General features: G+C 36.3%; 1 protein-coding gene and 1 long non-coding RNA gene across 3 annotated transcripts in view; one reads left to right on the top strand and one right to left on the bottom strand.

Annotated features, from left to right (window-relative positions):
* The window catches only part of LOC106881802 (neurensin-1), a 44955-nt gene extending 27820 nt beyond the window's left edge, over positions 1 to 17135 (bottom strand). Inside the window, exons 1-2 of one of the 2 annotated variants that reach the window (XM_089350830.1) lie at positions 16771 to 17135; positions 12678 to 12766 (exon numbers count right to left, since the gene is read on the bottom strand). The gene's annotated coding sequence lies outside the window, so the exon portion shown is untranslated. The remainder of the gene's footprint in view (positions 1 to 12677; positions 12767 to 16770) is intronic. The other variant, XM_014932315.3, reaches the window with a different exon arrangement.
* Positions 1279 to 11338, top strand: LOC149136067 (uncharacterized). The gene is made up of 2 exons (XR_016241526.1): positions 1279 to 1884; positions 5442 to 11338. It is a non-coding gene; the product is annotated as an uncharacterized LOC149136067 (long non-coding RNA).
* Positions 17136 to 26672: the final 9537 nt, after the last annotated feature.

Genomic DNA, 26672 nt, shown 5'->3' with positions numbered 1-26672 from the left:
TTAGGGTTTTAGGGTCAGGATTAGGGTTAGTGTTAGGGTCAGGGTTAGGGGGTTAGGGTTTAGGGTTAGTGTTAGGATTAGAGTTAGGTTTAGGTACCTAACTTTTTTTTTAATATTAAGATTTGAATTTAATAATTACATATATAACTCGTATGTATATGATACAATTACAATACAAAACTGCATTAAAATATAAATCAAAAACCGAAGAAAATATACAAACATGAGCAAGGAAAGAAAAAAAAGAAAACTTCAATTTACTTCTGTGGTTAGGGTTATTTTTAAGACGCTAAACTGCATGTTAACCTTTTGATCACAAAGGGAAGAAACATAATTGGCCCCGACGAGATTTGAACTCAGAACGTAAGGAGTCTTAATAACCACTGCAAGGCATTATTTCCGACGTTTAACGATTCTACCAACCCATCACTCTTTTTCATTTAAAGGTTCGAACAGTGTCTTTCTAATTTTGTGATAATCGAAAAGAATCTTTTATATTCCTGCTGGATTGCTGTAACTTCAAAGAAAATGAAAAAGCGCGTTACAAAGAAAGGGTTACTACAAGTGGAGTAAATATTTCACTAGTTATTTCGTTTTCCTGAGATAACTAATACTCTCGAGTCAGTGAAGGAACTTCTACTTGATAGTAAAGCAAGTAAACTATAGAAGCTATCTGTCCCTCAAAACACACTATCATTTTTTTAATCATGGAATCATTATATAATGAGGTTCAGGGTACATTATTTCTGAAATTATGACAAGGCGGTCACAGCTTGAATACTTTTGATATCAGAGGTGTGTTCAATCAGGGCTGACTTCAAGCTAAACAACAGCAACAAATGTACTTTAGAAGGGCATGAATGATCCATATAAATCTCGGATTTTATAGCTTTATAAGAAATATATAATACACGTACTTATTAACAGCGCGTTGTTTTAAGGGTCAAATGCTACTGAGAATGACCGCTTTTCATTCCTCACAAAATCTCCCTTGGAGCCCTAATTACTGACCTAGCTTTCGAGTCCATCTTTAGATCCAAAATGGCTAACCTCGAACAACTTTTGAGAAACCTTGAAGTAATTGAACTCCACCAAGGTTTATTTTATTCTTAGGAACTACTCATCAATTCCTAAGCTATTGCATTTTCTGAGAGTTAGTCCCTCTTACTGATTCTTGTCGTCCCTCCAATACTTTGACGATCTAATCTTCAGGAAACTCGAATGCTTGGTCAATGTCAAACTCTCCCCAGACTCCCGTGACCAAGCGGTTTGGGTGTCTATGTTTGTGCAACTGCTCGTCTTTATCTCTTCCCTGATTTTCCCCTCCATCCACGCTTGCTCCCCTTTGGTAGGTAACATTCTCTCCTCTCCAATATGGACTGATTCCAACAGGAAGATGGATGAAGCTCTGTCGCAGTGGAGAGAGCTGGGTTTGTCAGTTCCGGTTACAGTGGAGGATAGACGGAAACAGAGTATGGAACAATTTACGTTTAGGTGCCACGTTCAACTCTCTCCTTTATCAATCTGATCCATTTTCAAGGTATCGCCTACTTTCAGCTAGTGCAAAATTCTCGGGCGACTGGATTGATGCCCTGCCTATTGATGCCCTGCCCAATATTGGGGGTCTACTCGGTCTAGATGAACTCCGCATCTCCATCGCATACAAAGTGGTAGCTGACGTCTGTAGGGGACTGAGATGCCACTGTGGTAGCTCCTCGACCACACAGGTCTAAAGGGTCTGTCTTGCCGCCTAAATGCTGGTTGCTTCACTTGTACCAAGCTAAACCTAATCATTAAGCGGGCCCTCAGACCTGGAGACGTCGGGGTTATCCAAAAGCGATGAAAAAAGACCAGATGGTCTTCTCTTCTGTTCCTGGATTAGAGGTAGGTATCTCATTTGGAACGCCAGTCTTGTGATTCCTTTGTTCCCTCCCACATGCTGCAGTTAATGTGAGTGTCACTGCTTCCGTAGCGGAACAGAAGAAAACCCTGAATTATCAGGACCTGACAGTGAATTATCTCTTCCAGCGTGTGGCATTTGAGACGTTTGGAAGGACTGGTCCACTAAACGCGAAGTTCTTGTCAACATTGTCAGCTCGCCTTACCGTGGAGCGCTTGGTTTTCCCAACGTCTTAGCCATCACCCGTGGTAATGCTGCGAGCGTGCTGGCTTGCTTCAGTAGGTTCCGTTAAACCCTGTGGTGTGCGACCAGTTGCAGTGACAAAAAAAAAATTCCACGCCAATGATTTCAATAGTTTTAACAGAAAGATTTCGAAAAATTAGATGAAAGTTCTCCGGTAATTTTCTTTCAAATAAATAGATGTTTATGTTAATTTAAAAATTTGCCAGCAAAATCTTATTAAGTGACAATGTTCTAAAGCATGTACATGTTTATGTTATATATGAAAATAACAAATTCGATTTACTGTGTTATAAACAAACAGAATACACTCACTGATTGCTTTTATCAGGTCAGCCTTTTTTTTTTAAGAGGCTGGGGTTAATTTTCTTTCATGAATATTTGTAGCAGTTACACGTGCCACACTCTTCAGCGAATAAGAATTGCGACTGGTTTTGAGTTCCATTCCGAACCGATTCTCTTACGTTGTTAATGCATTTGAGAAAAAGTATGATCGCCTTAAACCGATCATCTTTATTGCTTTATTAATTATAAGAATTCATCAAGTTATGTACTCTAGGCAATTTATCCAAAGACACCAATCTACACGAAAAATAAGTAAGTTAGGGTTATCATGTTTAATGTAGTAAGGTGAAGAAAAAAAATGTTTGCTGAATAGCTAATATTTATTTAATTTAGGGCGGCGAGCTGGCAGAATCGTTAGCACGCCGGGCGAAATGCTGAGCGATATTTCGTCTGCCGTTATGTTCTGAGTTCAAATTCCGCCGAGGTCGACTTTGCCTTTTATCCTTTCGAGGTCGATTAAATAAGTACCAGTTACACACTTAATCCCTTTGCCTGTCCTTGTTTGTCCCCTCTATGTTAAGACCCCTGTGTGCAATAAAGAAATATATATTTAATTTGATCTGGGCAAAAACGCTGGACATATTTCGAATAATTTGTCACAGTCATTATGAACATTTTGGATATCCACACGTGTACATTATTGTGCACCACTATAGTATAGTTATTGCCTTATTAATTTGGCAAATAAGGAAAGGCTAAGCTTTGCTGAAGAAATTTGATAAGGCCAAAATATGGCTGAAATTGTCACCCGTACACGTTAAGATCGATATGTGTCAATGTAATGGATAGCTTGAAGTATGGGTGTATGTTTATGCATGTGTGTATATGCATAAACATAAACATATTCACTCTTTCTATTCTGTCAGATCCAAGCATCACAATTCCCTCACCAGAATTTCGTTTTCAGGGAGATTATTTATTAAATAATTATATCCCCCCACTACATCAAATACAGTGGCCATAATTGGTTTATTGCAACTCTTGGTGGCGTCATATTTGCTACTTTAAATAAATTACACGCACACTTACATTATTTCATTGCTTTGCTTAACTATCAACTGTTGATGCTATTTAACCCTTGGTCAAGCTTATCAAAGGTATTTCAGCTGTCCCCAAACATATCCGGTACTATATTGTTCTATATGTCCTTTCCTTACTTTCTCAGACGTGGTGTGATTCAGTTATTTCTAGCAATTAAAGCCACCACATATGCTTCTTCGCGAACACAAAAATTATCAGGCTTCGGACGGGACCATATCAACAATTCTTATTTTACATATACTTCCGATTTCTTGAAAAATCGGCTTTTGTGGAATTGAAATCACACACGCCACCACGAACCAAAGAAGGAGCCTCTACGTCGTAGTTCCATCCGCTAAACATAAGAGCTACATCACACCGTTGTTGTTGGCACTCCGTCGCTTACGACGTCGAAGGTTCCAGTTGATCCGATCAACGGAACAGCCTGCTCGTGAAATTAACGTGCAAGTGGCTGAGCACTCCACAGACACGTGTACCCTTAACGTAGTTCTCGGGGATATTCAGTGTGACACAGTGTGACAAGGCTGACTCTTTGAATTACAGGCACAACAGAAACAGGAAGAAAGAGTGAGAGAAAGTTGTGGTGGAAGAGTACAGCAGGGTTCGCCACCATCCCCTGCCGGAGCCTCGTGGAGCTTTAGGTGTTTTCGCTCAATAAACACTCACAACGCCCGGTCTGGGAATCGAAACTGCGAGTCCGCTGCCCTAACCACTGAGCCATTGCGCCTCCACGCTACATCACCATACTGTTGGGGAAAAAATAGAGACGTAACGTAATCCTAGATTCACTACATGAAATATAGACAGCTGGAATACTTTTGATCATAGGTCTGCTTACATTGCGTTCGCCTGGGGATAAACAAGATATATCCATGCACATACATAAAACGTTGATTAAAAAAGATAACTAAGAACAAAGCCAGTTTATGCAAGAGAGGAAGGACAAAGATATCACTGATAACTATTTTATCAACCACCCGAGTGAAATGAAATATAATGCATGTTAAATCCAGAGCTCCGCTATTTCCCCAACGATTCAGTATTCCCTTAACACTATATATTATTATCGTTTAGTTTCAGGTGTCAATATTTCCTCTTCGCACACAACACAGGCGCTTATATAATCAAGCACACTACGAACACATAAACTAACGCGCGCACACACACGTGCATAACAACATTAACTTCGCGTGTGCACACGTTAACTCACGCAAGTGGACAATCTTTGCTTGATTTAACATGCGGAAACTGTGGCACAGACAGACATAACACAACACTTTATCAACATTTTATCACCGAGACATGGATCTGACTAGGAAAAAAATTGTTTCCATGACAACCAGTAAATTCTTTGCTGTGCGACTCACAGTTAGTCAAGTTGATATTTGAACGTTGTTCCTTGAACTATAAAATCTGCTACTCCATCTTCAAATACAATAACGTAATTCATTCATTTACACACGCATTGTTTACTTGTTTCAGTCATTTGACTGCGGCCATGCTGGAGCACCGCCTTTAGTCGAGCAAATCGACCCCAGGACTTATTCTATCGGTCTGTTTTGCCGAACCTCTAGATTACGGGGACGTAAACACCAGCATCGGTTGTCAAGCGATGTTGGGGGACAAACACAGACACACATACACACACACACACACACACATATATATATATATATATATATATATATATATATATATATATATATATATATATATATATATGATTTGGGCTATCCTTTGAATAAACAACGCACAGAGTACTCCGGATACGATATGATATATATCCACCTTGTGAATAGATAAGCTTTACTTTTGAGAGAATAATGTAAATGCCAAAAGCTCATCTGCGGCATTTTTCCTTCAGTACAACTGTTGATATCCATACTCAGCATCACCACTTTCTCTTCATTTCTAGGAGCTGAATATTCTTACCAAGGAGGTATGACAAGAAGAAAACATATCCCTTGCTTTCAACATCATTTTAATGACTAGATGAATTTGCAACAACTATTTTACCAAAATTGGAATAAACATTTGGAGTTATCTCCCTTGTTTGGAGGGAGTTTTTCTTTTTTTTCTTCTTAGGTTTGAAAGAACCCAAAGAGTTTTGGCTTCTAATTTTTAGAATAATCTCAGTTAATGAAAGTTTTTCAGCTCACTATGTTACACATGTAAAACTCTAATATGTATACCTGTGCACACCTATCTATCTATCTTCCTGTTTGTGTGACTGTCCATATATCTCTTTCTATATATGTATGTACACATACATACATATATCTATACACACACACACACACACACACACATGCACATAGATACATACATACACACACTCACATACATGCATGGATCCATCCATATATGCATACATACATGCACACACACACACACACACACACACATACACACATCAGCACTTAAAATTTTGTGACTCTAAATTTCAACTCTCCTATTTTAGAACAAAATATGAAAATTAAACAGGTAATCATTAATAAAAATATTCAGATATCAAAAGAAAAAGGAAGTATTTCTGCAAATGTATGTGTAACAATAAATAAGAGATATTTGATTGTTTACATATGCAAAAACAAGATTAACTAAATATGAAATTAGAAAAATAAAATAACAGAAAACTCATATTGCCTGCAGGTGTTTTAGCCATTCACAAAATATCATTCATACTGCCATTCACAAAACATTATTCATACTGAAGTACCACAAAATACCAAACTACTTAAATATTGATTTCACATTTTGACACAAGGCTAGCAGTTTCAAGGGATGGGATAAATTGATTACATCAACCCCAGTGTTCAACTGGTACTTATTCTATCAACTCTGAAAGGATGAAAGACAAATTACTTTAAAGGCAATTACTAAAAGGCAAATTACTTTAATATTAACCCTTTAGCATTTAAACCAGCCATATCTGGCCTAAATATTCTACATGCTTTATGTTCAAACTAGTACAATCTGGCCTCTCACATCTACCTTACAACATCATTGTGAAAATAAACAATTACATCATTGAAATCTTAATGCTATGAGATGAAGTATGATTAATTCAAAACAATTTGAATAAATATGTATTACATTTGACAGAGTAATCTGAGCACTAAAGGGTTAAAGAAACAAACAAGATGAGAAAGCTTAGTAATAGATTAATTATAGTGATAAAAAAAAAAATTGCGTTTCAAAATGCTATCAGATCTTCCTTTTCATTTATAAATCATAATAAATTGTTTACAATATGATGCAGAAAAGAAAGATATGTAACAAATATGGAAATGAAAACATAAAAGTATGATAGTGTCAGAAAATTTTCATTGAAAATTTTCTGTAGCAGATCTGTTTTTTGAAAAATAACAAAGGCAAATATGTCTCTTTACGCAAACAATTGCAAATAATATCAATTCTTGAACTCAAGATGCCCATTCTGTGATAATATTAATCACTCTTTGGTTGAGCAAAGATGACAACTCAGAGGTTATTTCTGCTGTTACCATGTTAGTAAGCAGGTGCGAGAATGGATTGAATTATATGAAAGTTACTAACACAAGTTTCTTTTAACTTCAATATATATATATAAAAAGGCAAGTTATAATTTTCCCTCTTTTGATTGATTAATGAATGTCTATGGAAGTAGTGTCTTATTTTAAATCTATTTTCTGACACTTTCATAAAGGATTTTGATTGAAAGCCACCAATCAACATTGTCCTGACACTAAAGAACTGCTTAATGAACAGTTACAAAAATTCATAGAATTACAACTGTGCTTCATGATGACATTGCATTCATGGAATTGACAGAGTAAGAAAAATTGTGGCAATTAGAGTAAAAACCTTTAATAAACTTTCTATTTGGGATTCTATAGTATCTACGTTCTCATGCAAAATAAAGTGAGACTGTCTAAAACTCTTCGACTTTATTCATACAAGCATTTAAACTAAAAATTAGATTAAACCAGAGAATTTTTTGTCTGTTTCTATATTTGAAAACAATAAGCATGGGTATATATTTTGTATCCAAAAATCCATTACAGTTAAATGGTTTGTTACAGAATTGCGCAAGAAGCTATATCTGAAGATAAAAATTATATTTATCCACTTACTTTGGGTAGCAACAACTGCAGAGCTAACATACATGTAGAAACATACACTCACACAAATATATATTGATAAGATAAAAAAATCCATATATATTCATAAATACAAGTATATTAACACGATAAAGCATGTGTTAAGTACACACATATACACACACCTATACACCACCTACTCTCAAACTTCCTCTTTCCTTGTCACTTAAGTCAAGGAAGATAACACAAACACACACATATATACTAGTCAACAAGACAATCCTATAGCCCCTATACAACACACACATACCAATACACATATGCACACATTTATGCATTAACAACACATACATTTATATATTTATTAGTCAAGAATACAATCCCATAGACCCTAATCAACATACATAAATCATCACACATACACATTAATACAATTCAATATCCAAATATACCATTAAATTCACTCCAAAGCACATTACAATCATAAATCATATACACTCACACAATATATACATATAATAAGCATCTCAAAGGATATATGCCACAATTGGTACTGATTGCAGATCAAATGACACACATTAACCAAATCCCCAATCACACATCCTATCAACATTTATAAACACACAAACACACACATAAACACTCATATGCTCTCTCTCTCTCTCTCTCTCTCACACACACACACACAAGCACATACAGAAACATACATACATACACACTAAAATAATCCTTCATGTTCACCGATATAAATGTCTTTAACAATTTACAATAAACAGGAGCAAAGCAAATGTGTGGTACCAACAAGGCTCAGCTATCCACTGCAAATGAAATATATTCACATGCATACATTATATGCCCTTGACATGACTCCCATCGATGATGTACAACCATAGCTATTCAAGGATTGCTGACATGGATTCAGCTCATCCATAAGGCTGATTGCTAATACGTACATACATACATACATTCATACATACATACATACATACATACATACATATAACAAACATACTGTAACATACATACATACATGTATATATGTGTATATACATTTGTATGTATATACTGTTATATTATGCTAATTGTCCTCTACAGGGCAGAAGTTTGGATAATGTACAGAATAATGAAAAAGAAGATAAATGCCTTTGAGATGTGGATCTTTCACAGATTAGGCACAATAAAATAGAAAGGTAGGGTGACGAATGTTGCAGTACTATAAAAGCTGGAAGTCCAAATACACCTATTGTCAAGAATCAAGTCCACAAAGCTATCCAATTGTGGACATACAATGTGCCATGTGTCATTGCCCAATAAGGATTGACTAAACACCAACAACAATACAGTTAAGGAGGACAATATAAACACCAACAACATTTCCATCACCACCACTACCAACCCACCAACTTTTGAGTAATCAACCAGCAACAACAATAATAGTATCAGCATAGCAGTGTCTGTAGGTACATATATTGCATATCAACACAACAGTGTGTGTGTGTGCATGATAGACAGTGGAATATAGAGATTTTATGACTCAGGTAAGAGGTGCAAGAGGCGAAGTGCCCACGAACTTGGTAATCCTTCAACTAACTGTAATTATACAGTACATCCTATTACCTCACTCCTTCACAAGTTTCTTTTTTCATTTCTATTCTTACAGCCATAGGAACAAGACAAGAGATTTTTTTGCTTTTGCAAAAGAGTTCTTCTTTGTGCTATTTTGTTACTACACATTTGCTGTGAATAACTACTATTGGATATACCTACCATCCAAGATGTCTGAAATCTAGTCAAGAACAACTGAAAACAGTGGTGTAAAAGGGAACCACAAAGAGATTACATTGGTTATTAAACTTGAATGTTCAAAAGGCTTAATATGGGAATAAAAATCAGCCACATTACAAAAGCATTAAATCTTGCAATAGAGATAAAAATTAAGGCAGTTGCTCAAGAAGTTACTCTGTTAATTATTCAGATCTTATTGTCTCATAGACCTAATATGGTACTTATAATGGAACTGCTCTTGAGTGTATGGATCTTGGATCAGACTCAAAGTAATACAATGATAAGCTTGATGGTGATTATATATATTAAAAAAACCCAATTGTTTGTGTGACGATTTACAGACAATGGTACATGAAACTTCTAATGAAAATCCTTTACTGGCTAGTAAAGGTTGGTTTTAAAATGACTTCTGAAGCTGCCAGTGCTGATACAGAGGTAGTTACTAACTAATTATCCTGAGCAGGCGAAAAACTGATTGCTAAGAGGGATTACACACTAGAACAAGTACACAATTTTGATAAAACTGTACTTTCATAAATGCTCTTACCTGTTAAAACTTTTATTTCTCAAGAAGAAATATTAACAGGATTTAAAGCTTTCCAAACTCATCTGATGCTTCTTCTGGGAGGAAACATCATAAGAGATATGAAATTGAAATCTCTACTCATGCATCACTCTGAAAATCTAAGGGCTTTTAAGAATTATACAAAGTTTAGTTTGCTTCTGATTTGCTGTTCAAATAAGAAGGCATAGATGATGAAGAGCCTTTTTCAAAGAGTGGTTTACAAACATTTTGTTGTTCTGCTGTAGCAAGGCGAAGTACCAGACATAATATCTTCAACAAAGCATTGCTCATTTTAGACAATGCACTAAACCACCTGATAAAGTTAAATGTGAGAGTCAAATATCTCCTCAAAAGTATAACTTCTTTGCTCAAACCCATGGATCAAGGTGTGATGGCTAATTTCAAGGTATATTATCTGAGAAAAACTTACAAACAACTTATAAAAGCTATTGACAGGATGGATAAACCTACAGTTAGAGCTTTCAGGAAGAATTTCAACATAATGGATGCTGTGGATAATATAGCTGAGTCATGTGATGAAAGTGAAACCCACATTTTTGAATAGTGCTTGGAAAAGCATGTAACCAGACATTGTCCATGACTTTACAAGTTTTCCAGAAACAAAGGGCCTACAACAAATTCAAAAAGATGTGATACTTGCAAATGATATAGATGGTGTGGTTGAGTTGCAAGTGTTCCATAGAGAAAGTTTATCTAACAAGGAGTTGAAGCTGTTAGAACAAGAGCAAGCTGTTAATACAGATGAGAATACAAAAATTCCACTGACGCCACTTAAATTTACTGCAAAGAATACTACTAAATGGTTAATACTTATAGAGGAAAATCTGCAGGTTTTTGCTGCTAACAACCCAAATAATGAATGTAACATAAAAATTACAAGAGGAGTTTATGATGGGCTCAGTTCCTACACTCATTATCATCATTTAACAATTGTTAACTATAAACAGTTAACAATTTTAGATGTTCATCCCTCGAGTTCCAGTTGATGATGTTGAGCAACAAGAAAGAAGTATCCCTCATCCTCCCAGTAACTAACATTCCACCACCATCCCTCACACAGTAATCAATGTCTTTTGTGCTAAGAATGTACCCTATTATGATAATACATTTCTTATCTATTCCCTAACATACTTGTCTTCAAATGTCCATATTGTACTATTGATGCTTAGACATTGTTATTTTCATGCATAAAATAAGTGGATGTGTTTGTTTTTTTTTTGTAATTGTTATTGTTTTTGTCATTTCCAAAATATTCAGCTGGAAAGCATTCTCACTTCATAATAATGGAAAAATTTATTTTGTGTCATGGGATTTCAAATTAAAAGATTTTCAGGAATGAATTATTCCTGTAACACAGGGGATTCCTGTTCATTCATTCATTCATACATGCATACATACATACATACACACACACATATACTCAAATACATATATATTTATATATACATACACACATACATATATACTTACATACATACCTACACACACACACTCACACACCACATACACACACACATACTCACATACACATATACTTATATACATACCTACACACACACACACACACAGTTGCATGTATATTCATATATAATGTATATATGAATTTTTATATCAAGGTATATATCATCATTGTTATTATTTTATGTATACTTTCCATACTGGCATGGGGTGAACAACTTGGCAGGATCCAACAGGTTAGTATACTGACAGAAATGTTAGCATGCCAGATGAAATGCTTAGTGGTATTTAATCTGTCTTTACATTCTAAGTTCAAATTCTGCCAAGGTCAACTTTGCTTTTCATCCTTTTCGGGTCGATAAATTAAGTACCAGTTGCATACTGGGGTCAATCTAATCGACTGGCCCCCTCCCCCAAAATTTCAGGCCCTGTGCCTAGAATAGAAAAGAATATCTCATTTTTGAAGTTGTTGTAATGGTTAGATACCCTTCATAATGTAAAATATTTTGTAGAGTGTTCTGGGTGCTTTTTACATGGCACCAGCACTGGGTAGGTTGCCTTGTAACTTGTAAGACTGTAGAATCTCTATGTTAGAGAGGAAGATTTGGAGTCAGCATGGTTGAATTCAGGCAAGCTCCTAAAAAGTTAAAATCAGATGGCCCAAACACATAAGCAATATGGAGCTATGGCAAAGAACGAATCAAGTTTCGATTAGAGAGCAAATATTTAAGAAAAAGTGGAAGTGGATTGGTAGCACAATTAGAAAGGACACACCAAATGCAGTGAAAAGTGCTTTACAGTGGAATCCAGATGGATATAGAAAGAGGGGTGGGTCTAAGAACTTGTGGTGTAGATCAACACGAAAGGAACTAGAGAAAGGGGGACATTCATGGCAGAGTATAAGTACAGAAGCGAAAAATTATGCGACATAGAATTCAATTATAAGTGGCCTATACTCCGTGTTGGAGGGTTAAAGGCAAGAAAGAAAAGGAGAATGAGGAGGGAAGCAGGTTTTATTGTTGGTAGAGGCTGTTAGTGGAGAATGCAGTTTAATCTCTTGCATACTATATCTGATTCCTCTTATGCCCTGTTTACATCAAATATAGTGTACATTTCTTCCCAGTTTTCACCAGTCCTCTGCATTCAGTATCCATGTCCCACTACCATGTAGCATCACATTTCCTATGCAAATATCATCATTTAGTCAACTGTTTATCTTGAGAGAGAAAACTTTTGTTACCAGCTGAGGTAAAAGCTCTCTGAACTTCTTCCAGGCTGTTCTTTCTCTGGATACTTTCAGAACATTCTTCTCCATATTCACTTGGTCACCTAGATGACAAAAGCCATTAATTACTTACATGCGATTTTGGTGCTTAGTGCTTTGATACATCTGCCACATACAAAATCTACATTGTTAGTTAACCCTATAGTGATTCTACTGCACCACTTGTGTATCCATATGGAATTCCTGCTAACACCTTTCCTACATATCAAGCAAGGCCATTTCCTTGATGGAAATATAGTCCCATCTATCTTCTTATAAATATTTTAGTCTTGCTTAGTTAACTTTGAGGCACTACAATTCTAGATTTTGCCTGCATACCTGGAATTTATTCACTAATCTTATTACAGGTTCAGCTGTAAGAATATGGTTATCAGCATATAAGAGTTCCCATGTGGATTTGGCCTTGAACTGCTCTGTGAAGGAGTATCATTAATAAAAGGGGGACAACAACAGAGGCCTAGTGGATCCTTACTTGCTATATTCATTGCTCTCGTCTTGCTGACCATACTTCTGTAAATGGCTTATATGGCTCTTGCAAGCCATTTGTCTCCTAATTTTCTCAGCAACCACCAGATCAAAACAAGGGACTCTGTTGAAGGCTTTCACCAGGTTTCTCCAGGTACAGCAGCTAACTTCTTGCTTACTGCAGTGGTCTCACTAGAAAAATGGCATCAATAGTACTTCTTCAAAACACAAAACTTGATAACATTCTTTGGGGCTAACCTGCTTATGACCTGGTTCAACAACTTGATACTTGTGCAACTACGTGTGTGTGTGTGTGTATGGGCGCCAAGATACAGATATACAGAGAAGCCCCCCGCCTCACCCACAGTGTGATGTATACATACACAGATTTATGACAATTGCCTAATCTTGTCACATGATAACCATCTCATGTTCAGCCTGCTTGTTCTGTTTTACTTTCATCCTTGCATTTGTGCAGATATTTTTACCAGGCATCCATCGCCTGTAGGACTTCATAAAATACAAAAGGGATCAAGAAATGAAATGATAGTGAGACATCTGTACATCATTAAATTTAAGTGACAAAAGCCTGTACAACACTTTTGCTATTCTCGGTTGCCATAGTAGGTTCCAGTGACAAGCATTGCAAGATGACTGGTACTGTTTTGACTGCACGTTATCTTTCTCCCAAAAGATCTGCTTTTCCCACGGCTTTGTCAAAAACAACGGTTGCCTCCTCTATCCCTGGGAAACGTATTTAACCCATAGATGGGATCCTGATAGATACTACGCTCTGGGTCAGAACGGACCAGGGAGTAATGGTAATTTAGGAGTGACCCACATCCCTAACAAATTCAGAACTCCCTCACTAGATATATACACACGTATATATATACAAACGTACATGTATACATAGGTATATTGAATCTGAATTTGGAGCCAAATTCCCCTCAAATCCAATGTTAAAACAGTGGATTTGAGTGAAAAGAGGAGAGTATATTGAATAATTCAGATTCAGACACACGATCCTTGAATAATAATAAAAAAAATTTTTTTTTAAAAACGTGATCAAGGTTTGAGCGCTTTCAATCATCGGTCTATAAGGACTTAAAAAAACAACTAAATACGTCTCTTTCTTTTAGCTTTCTTCTTTCTTTATCTTTTCACCCTTTTGATTTTGAAGTTCATGTTTATTTTGCATTCATCACAAATTCTGGAAAATATATATATATATATATATATATATATATATATATATTACAGTTTTTTCGCTTCTTCTATAATCAAACATAATACATTTGTTGTCGTTTTTATGGTTAAACATTAGATATTCCTTAAACACAACTGGATGACCATACAAACCATGCACATTCTCAAGCGAACATACGCATACAAACACGCATTGACATGAAGTCATACGTACTATTACTACATAAATTAGATAAGTATGCGAGCTTGAAGGTTATTTCTCTTACTTCCATAACAACAAAGTTTATATTCTGAAAAATGATCTCTCAGGTAATAATTACTTTGGGGACAGACCATGGTTATAATATATACAAATATATATATATATATATATGTGTGTGTGTGTGTGTATGTATGTATCTATGTCCCCGTAACTTAGCGGTTCGGCAAAAGAAACCGATAGAATAAGTATAAGAACCAGGCTTTAAAAAAAATAAGTACTGGGGTCGCTTCATTCGACTAAAAATTCTTGAAGGCGATGCTCAAGCATGGCCGCAATCAAATGACTGAAACATGGGAAAAAAATAAAAGATATGTATGCATGTTTGCATACATACATACATACATATAAATATATACACATGTATACACACATACGCATACACGCATATATACATGCATACACACATACATATATACATACATACACTTTCGCGCGCGCGATAAGAATGTGACGAGAAACTCGGAGTAATGATTTATGAAAATTGAGATAAAAAGACATTTAGAAAAGGGATTGTACATTCAACAAGTTATATTAATCTCTTTCAGTCTTGAATACTCTCTCTCTCTCTCTCCACTCTCCCTCTCCCCTCCCTCTCTCTCTCTCTCTACATACATACATACATACATACATACATACATACATACATACATACATAAAATATGCTTTTGCGTTATCATGAGTGAGGAAAAGTACGTTTATCACATAGTGCAACTTCTTTATTAAAAGTGAGTTATCAACACTGTTGCTACTTGGGGTTTCGCGTCATACCATTGCTGTTGTTTACAAGTCTTACGGAATTTTATAAAACGAATTAGATGTACTTCATTATATAGCATGTATATGTATCTATGCATAAATATAAATAATTGACATCAAAAAGCTGAGTAGCTGGTGTTCCCAACATCACTGAATGTCACTGTATTCATTTGCGTTAAGTGCCAATCTCTGGTTGATCGTTCTCGCACTAGAATGTGTGAGATCGGCGGATATTTCGACTTTAATAGGTGCGTAGGTTGATTGTGATTCCGAAGCTTTGAAGGCAATTAAATAGGATAGAAGAAAGCTTTATTGACTGGGAGAGAACAAGAGAGACGAAAGAGATAGCAGAGAGTGGGGGAGAGAGAGAATCATAAATAGATCGATAGATCGATTACGTAAGGGATTGATTAACTAATTCTCTTGTTACCTGACTATAATCTTGTTTACGTTTATCCTTTAAATAATATAAAAAGAAAGATAATACGACTCAACGAAAAACCGACTGCGTGGTCAGTCGCGCGACTGTTATAGAGGCATACAAAAAAAGTGAAATGGCCATGCCTAGAACGCCTTCAGTCGAAGCTGACCTTGGAACAAACAAATAAAAATATGACAATTTTCTCTTCTAATGTTCTGCATCTTGTGGCACAGGGCTCCACAGTCAACATGGAATAATATGTACACCGCCCATTCCTATCTACTATACACAACAAAAACAACAGCAACAAATTGAAACAATTTCGCAAGTTTAAGAAACACGCTCAGCATTAGCCAACCCCAAATCTCACGTTATCATCATAATCGTCATTGTCAAACTATAGCAGTTATCATCATCAGCTTTTTTTTTTCCAGTCGTATCGATGACACAAATTATTGTAGGATAAGAACGACAACGACGACGATGATGATAATCATGATGATGGTGGTGGTGGTGGTGGTGATACCAAGAGTAACAATAACGTGCAACATCGACAATGAAATCAACATGAAAAAACAAATAATAAGAAAACTAAAGATTAAAAAAAACTACATTAATAGCGATGAAGATAATAGCAGTCATAACAACAATGCCCGCAACATCAACAGTTTAATTATATATTAACACTGATAGATGAATGTAAAAGAAACTTGTTAAAAGATGACAAGAAAGCCTTTGCATGCAAACATACATTACGCGTGTGTCTATGTGTATGTGCGTAAGTGTATGCGTGTGTGTGCGCGCGAGCTGATAGATAGATAGATAGATAGATAGATAGATAGATAGATATACTGTGCATATATGCATACATGTAAAATAAAGATATGCAAACATAAATAAATATGTAGAAATATTGATAAGAATGTTAAACTTACTCTTTCTTTCTTTCGTCGTTTATGTTCGATACGTGTTTTCTTTTCTTTTTCTCTCCCTTCCTCACTCATATGCAAGCTCTTCCTCCCTCTCCCTTCCTCTCCCTCTCTCAAACACACTTTTTTGCCCCTCGCGCTCTCTTTTTTTTTTTTCCTTGCTCCCTCTCTTTATCTCTCTAATGACAACTGATCAACATTTATCCCCTTCACAAACGGGGTACTTAGCTAGGTCTACGTACAGCCCGTCAGTCGTGATGTGCTTTTCACGTGTTCTGGACGTGCGACACACTGATTCCAACAGTAATTGAGAACTAGAAATGGAAAGAAGCAAGCAGTTCCTTGCTCTCCAAATCACGGCCATTCAGCACGGAAAAAACGTAGGCGTATTTTACTGCCTCGCTAAATAATTCATATACGTTCTCTCTCTGCTACCCTCTCTTTATCTATCAGTACCTCATCTTTCATAACTTCTCACAATCTTTGGTTTCATCTCTTTCTCTCTCTCTCGCTCTCTCTCTCTCTCGCTCTCTCTCTCTCTCGCTCTCTCTCTCTCTCGCTCTCTCTCTCTCTCGCTCTCTCTCTCTCTCTCTCTCTCTCTCTCTCAAACCCCATCTCATCAATTGTTTTCCCGAGTCTATACTATTTTCTTCTTTCATCTGTTTCTATTTTCTGTTTTCTTTCACTCTCATCTCTCCAAATCGTTTTATTAATAGTATTCCCTCCAAAAGGAATACGTCATCCACATTAACCAGTCCAGATTGGTTGCCAATGAAAAGAAAATAGATACAGCACATACCCCTCCCACCCTCACCCCCCTAAAAAAAAAGAAAAAAGTCAATCAAATACTAGTCCACAAAAATACCAATATTTTCAGTTCCTATCATTTGATTGACTGAAGAGGTAAACTTGGCAGAATCATTAGAGTAGAGTGTAGAATGCTTTGCAATATCCATTCTGGTTCTTTGAGCACTGAGTTCAAATCCTGCCAAGGTCAACTTTGCCTTTCATCCTTTTGAGATTGATTGCTTTCTCATATTGTGTGAGCCTAAGAATTATGTAACATGGAAGGTTTCTTTCTATGTTAGAACATAATTTATTTGTTACATTATTAGGAAAGGTATTCGTGCAATACAATTAATGGAAATACTTGCATGAAACAGCGTAATATGACATGTACAGAAGTCTTTGTTAGAAATTCAAAATCTGCTAATTTTTATATATCCGATGCCAATGCTGATGCTGGTGCTACATAACTGGCACCTATGCCGGTGGCATGTAAATAGCACCTACGACACTCTTGGAGTGGTTGGTGTTAGAAAAGGCATCCAGCCATAGAAACCATGCCAAATCAGATTGGAACTTGTTGCAGCTCCCTAGCTTACCAGTTTTCAATCAAACTGTCCAGCCCTGCCAGCATGGAAAACGAATGTTAAATGATGTTCCATGGTATCTTCTTCTTGGATCAGTCCAGGTTGAATATGCAGCTATGAAAACAGTTATTAGGAGAGTGTACGTCAACTTGACCCAAGACACTCTGAATATGGCGAAAGTGGAGAACATCGTGGTGACTCAGACTTCTGTGACATTGTGTGAAATTGGTAGAAAATTTGATTGTATTTACTCTTTTACTCTTTTACTTGTTTCAGTCAAGTAAAAGTGTGTTTACAGGGACGTAAACACACCAGCATCTGTTGTCAAGCGATGTTGGGGGGACAAATACAGACATACAAACATACACACACACATACATATATACACATATATACAACAGGTTTTTTTCAGTTTCCGTCTGCCAAATCCACTCACAAGGCTTTGGTCAGTCCAAGGCTATAGTAGAAGACACTTGCCCAAGGTGCTACGCAGTGGGACTGAACCTGGAACCATGTGGTTCGTAAGCAAGCTAAGCTATGTTCACGGAAAATCTAGATGAGCCACTGAACTGTTATGTGAATAACAGCCATTGATTGGATAATAATTGGGTTTGCAAACAATTGAGTTTGCAAATTATGATTTCAATAGAGTAGAAAGAGGGATTGAATCCAATACTATAATTATATTAAGGGTGCATACGTCTCTGGAATACTCAGCCTCTTAATAGTTAATTTTATGAGTAGGAATTCAGTTGATCATACATCCAAATGTTCATTGTTGAAGCTAATTGAGAACCCCTTCCCCCCAACTTCACTTATTTTTATTCTTATTTTAGACTATGGGAAGGGGATTTAACCTTGTCCTTCACAAGCCCACCCAAACTGGTGAGATCTTTACTGTCAATAATCTTAAACAACTATATGTCAACAATTGCTGCAGGAAAAAGAAAACAGAAATGAATAGAGAGGGATTCAGAATTGATTCCGTGAAAAAAAGGATTAGACATAGAGGTTAATTCAGGACTTGAAAGAACAGGAAGCAATATGAATGAGGTGGAAGCTGGCAGAATTGTGAGCATGCTGGGCAAAGTATTAACAGTATTTTGTTCATCTTTACATTCTGAATTCAAATTCTGCTGAGGTCAACTTTACCTTTTATCTTTTTAGGGTCTTTCAGTTGAGCACTGGAGTCAATGTAATTGACTTACCAACTCCCTCAAACTTGCAGGCCTTATGCCAAAATTTACAACCAATATGAATGAGGTGGATTTGAGTGGCGGTAGCATGGAACCAACCATCTTGGAAGAGTAGAGGCCACTATAATAGCTATAGAATAAGAAGAGGGAGGAGACTTACTCTAACCTTTAAACCACAGAGGTTGGAATGTTAGTTCTTTTCCTTCTTAACATGTCCACAGAGAAGTAAAGGATCTTTGTGGTTTATGTCACTGTTTACAATTTTGTTCCAATTGTTTTCAAATTTGGTATATGGATTAAGTTTTGTATACTAATTATGAAAATGAAATTCATTTTTCCTATAAATCCATAATTAAAAAGTTATTAGCCTTTAAAATTTCCAAAATTTGGGTATTTTAGCCAATCAGAAGCGAGTATTTCACACATCACTGTGATGAAAAATGCTGTTTCCATAGTAACCAAAGATGCTGCACATGCATACAAGGAGGAGGAGATACAAGAAAGATAATCTTCTACTGTGTGAGTATATGTATGTGTGTGTGTGTGTGTGTACAAGATGAAGTATGTGAATGTGTGTGAACATTGACAAGTGTATTTAATTTGACTTACTATCCATACTTATATATAAAATAGTACAATTAGCTGTCATTTTTGACAGCATGGGGCCAGCAGGTTTATTTTATAAAATCCTTGAGTGTATTGCAACCTTTTGTTCTTGAATATTTTTAACTAATGAATGTCTGTTTTAAACAATGTTTTGACTGTTATTTCTAGCAACTCATGTTGGTTTGTTTGTTCATAATTTTGTAACCAGTGAATGTGTTTTCACTGAAAAAATATATATATTTGTGAGGGCTGGACAGGTTTTTTCAACCAGCTGGTCAGCTACTTCAGGCTGATGATGAGCATTGACTCAGAAACATGTCCCTGAATGCAGACTAAAGCTGGGTGGGGAGGCTTGTTTCCCCTTCACAAATATAAGGACACAGGAAATGTGTCAAGGCCAACAGGAAGCGGTCTAGCTTCCTAGGGCTAAATAGCAGCAGTATGATTCCCTTAATGGGTCTGTCACATTAAGTTGACAGTAAACAACTGCTTTATCATAACACTGCTGCTTATATCTCTCTGTGAGATTTATAATTAGATCATTTCTAGCTTTTAGATTTTTGCAAAATTTTTCTGGAATAAATGAATAAAAAAATTCAGATTCAGTATCAAAAATTAAATCCATATGATACATTCAAAATTTTTTTTAAAGATAATTGTAAACAGTGACAAAAACCACAAAGATTGAGCCAGATTGAACATTCCATTCTTGATCATTCAAAATAATCGATTTTGCAAGAGAGGATAAATGGCTAAAAGTACTTAACCCTTTGCTTATCCAAAGCATTTTCATAAGCTCATCCTCAATGTCCATGCTTGTTTTCAGACTTTTAGTTAGCCCTTGTTTCATATGTTCTGTGTAATATAAAGTTTTCCTTTCATACATCCCAAGTTACTCTGATGGTTGAAACCATCTGGGAATGTGTATCACATATGATGCATGAATGCCAGGGAGATATGTCCTGTATATTACATGATACATAAGACAGGCCAAAAGTTAATTTGTACCTTATTTTTTTCTTAATTGTTTCAACCATTGGACTGTGGCCATGCTGGAGCACCACTTTGAAGGGTTTAGTCAAACATATCAATACCAGTACTTATTTTTAGGTCCAGTACTTATTCTATCAGTCTGTTTTGATGAACTCCTAGGTTACAGGGATGTAAACCAACACTGGTTGTCAAGTAGTGGCTGGAGACAAAAACACACACACACACACACACACACACAATGAAAGCCATAAGTGCATACACAGTACACAATAAAATACATTCAGACAGAAAAGAGAAATAGCAAAGGAGCCATAAAGAGGAAAGAGTGCCTAGGCATGTCAGGAGTAGTGCAGGTGGATTTGGAGAAACATGTAGTTTTTGAAAGTGGTAGAGTCAAAGTGGATAGTTTATTCCATGCTCTGATAATTCTGAGCAGGAAAAAAATGTCTCTGTTAATCATGGGTGCTGCGTTGTTTTTTAATTTCATTAGCATGTCCACAAACAGTGGAGATATTGAATTTCAAAAGAAGGTGGTTAGGTATCCTATTGGTATAGCCATTCATCTGTTGTCTTTACATATGACACATTCAATAAGGAAGCTTCTAAAAAATTGTTCAACCTGCCAGAAATAGCAGGTAAATTTCCATTTGTTCAACCAGGACATATCTTGGTATATGAGACTTTCCAAAAATTAAACTTGACGTTATTGTTGTTTAAGAGGTTAGGTGCTGCACAGACAGACAACCAACTGATAGTAATTCATTGTTTGTCAATAACACAGCATTATGTATGTAGCCAAAATACTTTACTCTCAACAATTGATTCTGCTTATCAATAGTTTGGACCCTGGCAGCACTATAAATTTACAAAGGACATGCTATGTGTAATGATCAGATCAATGAAAACGTTTCTTCATAAATATTTTATATGAGTATTGATAATATGAAAAATACTCTAACTTCATCAGACAGCCTTGCATTCTGTTGATATGATATATATTATCATATACCATGCTTACTAAACACAGGATTGCAAGCACACCTGTAGAAATTTCATGTTTTATAAATGTTTTTATTTCTATTTTGATACATAAATTTATAGATTTTCTTAATATTGTTTCATTATGTTAAAAATTTTTATTATGACTTGGACTTGTTTCCATAGCTAAGGTCATTTAAAGTATAATAATAAAGCTTGATTTTAATTTCAGCATTGATTTTTGTTCCTTAACAAAATACAAACTGGCTGTATCCAGCCCAAATATTCTACCTATTTTATGTTTAAACTGGCCAGACCTGACCTCCTATACCTACTCTACAATGTCATTCTAAAAATTTACATTCACATCATCAAAATCACAGAGCTACAAGATAATACATGCTTAATACAAAACAACATGAACAGATAAGCAGTACATTTGACAAAGTAATCTGAATGATAAAAGGTTAATGTTAAGCATAACACTTGAATACATGCCATGGCAAATAATAATACCATGGATATAAAATGGAAGATTGTATTTAAAAAATGGTTTAATTACAATATTTGTGTTGATAAATAGTGAAGAGATTGCAAAATATATTGAAATAGGACACGATTGTACTTGTAGAATATACTTTCTTAATTCTTTTTTCCCCTTGTGGAGCATAGGGCCTCAACAGTTATTTGCCACTTTTTGCAGTCATTGGCGTGTTTCTTGGCTGCTTCCCATGTCAGGCCAGTGGTCCTGAGCTCATCCAAAATGCTCCGTTTCCATGTCTGCTTCAGGCGTCCTCGCTTCCTTTTCCCTTGCGGGTTCCAATTAAGTGCTTGTCGTGTCACAGTTGAGGGATCTTTCCGCAGGGTGTGTCCGATCCATCTCCATTTCCTTCATCTAATCTGGACATGTATGGGCTTCTGGTTGGCCCTTTCCCACAGGTCGGTGTTTGGCACTCTGTCAAACCACTTCAGATGGAAGATCTGCCAGAGACATTTGTTGATGAAGGTCTGGATCTTCTTGTAGTTGCTGCAGGTGGCTCTCCATGTTTCTCACTTGTTTTTCATGCTCCATGCGCCTTTGTAGACACAACTCATCTCTGTAAGATCCTAGGTCGGTCACGCATACATAGAGAAAGTTGTTTGTCCCTTACAACATGCCAGCATGCCACACATTCGAGGCATATAATACCTCATGCACCGGCTGGCATATTCAACCCTGCCTTAATCATTGGCATATTCAATACTGTACACTGTATTTGTAATCAATGCACTAGCGTTACTGCCTCAAACTTGCAAGCCCTATTGCACACATGCACATGCACCACTACTGCCTTGTTTTGCAACACATCTGTGTCAGCTCAATTCTTCTCCTGACTCAATTCACGTCGGATGTTCACATGCTCTGCGCTCATGTTTAGACATAATTTCCCCCTGTTAGACCCTTGTTTGGTCACGTAATTAACAGAGAAAATTATCTGTCTCGCGCATCACTCCAACATTCTTACACTGTTGTCCTTGCTAACTCAGCAATTAACCATGACAATAGCACCAGATGCATTTCACTTTTGAAAAACTTTCAAGGCATTTCACACACTGCAACCCTACAGGAAGATCTTTCATATCACAGATTCAGCATACATTCAGTCGCTCACCTGAGCTTATTTTTCAGTGAATTTTGATACGTGCACCTGCACTCCTCATTTGCACACACACCCTCATGCACTCATTTCCTGTACTTCCCAGTCACTGACTGCACATATTTTGGCCCACAAAGCAACACTGCTATTCGAACTAATCCGAATAGAAAACTGTCCCATATACACTTCAACGATCCCCTCTCCTGATATGCAAAATTTCTCCTCAACCATGCATTTCTTTCTCTCCTTTGATCATTCATTTCCTTTCCTGGAACCTCACTGGCGAGGGGAGTGATGTAGTGAATCTTGCAAGCATGAAGTGGATTCGATCCACCATAGCCAAATTTAAATTAACACTTCAACAGAACTTTTCTCATGGTAAAACAATAGTTTTTCTTTGACAGCAGTTTTACATTTGCCAGATTGCCTTAGCTAGGTCGAAATAATGTCTTCACCACTAGACCCTTTTTAACCTCTTCAATTTCACCAAAAGCTAGAATTAAGATAACAAGACCACCAACTAAATCTATTGTTCTCAACAATATGTCTATCCTTCTGGACAGTTATAAAAACAAGAACCCCAAGCAAAAATCAGTTAGTGACTTGGTGACAACTGAGTTAGTCACTTTGGTGACAACTCTTGAGATGAAAGAGAGCAAACATCAGTTAGTGAACCAACCACTAGAATCATGGAAGCAGGCAGACAAAGAGCCAGAAGGAAAAGAAAAACAATGTCCCACACTCTCTCACTAGCTCTAATTTTGTTCTCTTACAACATCATTCTATCTCTCGCCGTAATTACTACTAAACAATGATGAGAATACAAACACAAACTATGCAAGGAAAATCTACATCTATGTTTACTTCGCATGCTTTAGATTTTATCACCTGCCCGTTGAGGCAAGGTATTGTATAATGTAACGGGTAAAAATAAATATTTCCTTAAAACTTCATGCATTGTTCATCTTTCACATCTTACAACATGCTGTTACACTAATTAATATCACCCATTACAACTTCATTAGCATAAGGGACTCTGGGACACTTGTGTTTTGATATTATTGTGTCTCATCAGCCAGAGACAGCCTGGACAAATGAATCTAAGCAAAGCTCTTGATTATAATTTCAACAAAAAAAAGCTGTTTGCTTGTCCATGCTGTATTTACCAACTGATAATAAGTTTTCGTTGAGATATTTCAGAGATGTATTGAAATTTGCATCAGCATTAAAGCTATGAAATGTTTAGAGACGCAAACGTTGTTGTGTGGTATGAAGCTATAGTTGCAGGCATGTCTCTCTGGTGAGTAGCTTGCTTCCCAACTAGATGGTTCCTGATTGAGTACCACTTCATGGCACTTTGGACAAGTGTCTTCTTAAATAATCTCAGGCAACCAAAGCCTCATAAGTGGATTTAGTAGACAGAAACTGAAAGAAACCCATCATATATATTTATATCCATGTATGTGTGCCTTTGTGTCTGTTTGTCCTCCACACTAGTGTTGGTGTGTGTATGTCCCCATAACTTAGCAGTTTGGCAAAAGAGACTGACAGAATAAGCACCAGGCTTCAAAAAATAAATAAGTACTGGAATCAATTCATTTGACTAAAATTTCTTCAAGGTGGTGCCCCAGCATTGCCATAGTCTAGTGACGGAATCAATTAAAAGATGAAAGAATATATATTTTTCTTTCTCTCTTTTTAATAGATAAATGAGCTTAATACAAGTCATTGCCAATTTTTTCCTACTGTTATTTGTTTTGATGGAAACTTAATTTTGAACTTTAGAACTATTGTTGCTGATATCATTGTTTCTAGCAGATTGTAAGTGATCATTAAACTTGCTAGAAATAAAAGCCAAATCTCTCTTAAATCACATCCTGCCATCTTAGGTAAAGACTCATTTGGATAACATAAAACTGCATTCTCTACACAAAGAGGCAAATTAGTGTGGCTATTGTGCAATGCTTTTGATCATAGGCTTGCTTGAGCAGGGACTAAAGAACACAACAATCATTTGCTAATGAGAAGCCAGTGGATTAGCACAAATGGCCTTTTATTTTTCTGGGGTGAATAAAATAAAATACCAGTCAATTACTGGAATGAATTTCATTGATTAAACCTTCTCCTAAAATTATTGTTGATGTGGTTTGAGTTTGAAGGTATGTGTTCATTACTGCCATATAACAACTGCATCTATCCTCATTTGGGTTTGATTCCAAAATAACAGCAATAAAGTTATTATCTCAACACATTTTGTAAATGGAACAAACAGTAGATTCAGTGATACCAAACTTATTGGCCACAATAACAAAGCTTCCACGGTCATGTATTGTCTTGATAATCTCTGTCTTTTCCTGTTGAGGATACATCTATTTGTATCATTAATTATGATCAGATGCCTTCATATTTTTCTGTTTACTGGTCCCATATTGATGGGTACGAGTATGTAAATCTGTATAAAAAATATGCAGCCTCACAGCACAACTATTTAAACACAAACAACGGTCAGTGCAGGTCACTGGGAGGGGGGGGGTCCAGTGTAAGCAGAATCTTTGACAGATTGCCAACCCATCCCATATTATTACAGGTCAAACTATGATAAACATAACATGACTCACAATTAAGGGCGCCATGTCATCCCATATCAATGATAAATGAGACTACATGCAGTTCAGACTTTTAATTATACACACACACATATATATATATAAATATATATACATATATATATATTCTTTTATTTGTTTCACTCATTTGACTGTGGCCATGCTGGAGCATTGCCTTTAGTCAAACAAATCAACCCCCAGAACTTATTTTTTAGAAGCCTAGTATTTATTCTATCAATCTCATTTGCTGAACAGCTAAGTTACAGAGACATAAACATTCCAATATCAGTTGTCAAGCAATGGCGTGGGGGGGGGGACACAGACACACAAACACATGCATACATACATATACACTGGGCTTCTTTCTGTTTCTGTCTACCAAATCCACTCACAAGGCTTTGGTTGGCCCAAAGCTATAGTAGAAGACACTTGCCCAAGGTGCCATGCAGTGGGACTGAACCCAGAACCATGTGGTTGGTAAGCAAGCTACTTACCACACAGCCACTTATATCATCATCA

Source organism: Octopus bimaculoides, chromosome 4, assembly GCF_046866305.1.
Source record: "Octopus bimaculoides isolate indiv1 chromosome 4, ASM4686630v1, whole genome shotgun sequence".
In the NCBI taxonomy this organism is placed as follows: Eukaryota; Metazoa; Mollusca; class Cephalopoda; order Octopoda; family Octopodidae; genus Octopus; species Octopus bimaculoides.
Note: the sequence above shows the minus strand (reverse complement) of the source record. Positions and strands in the feature narration are given on the sequence as shown.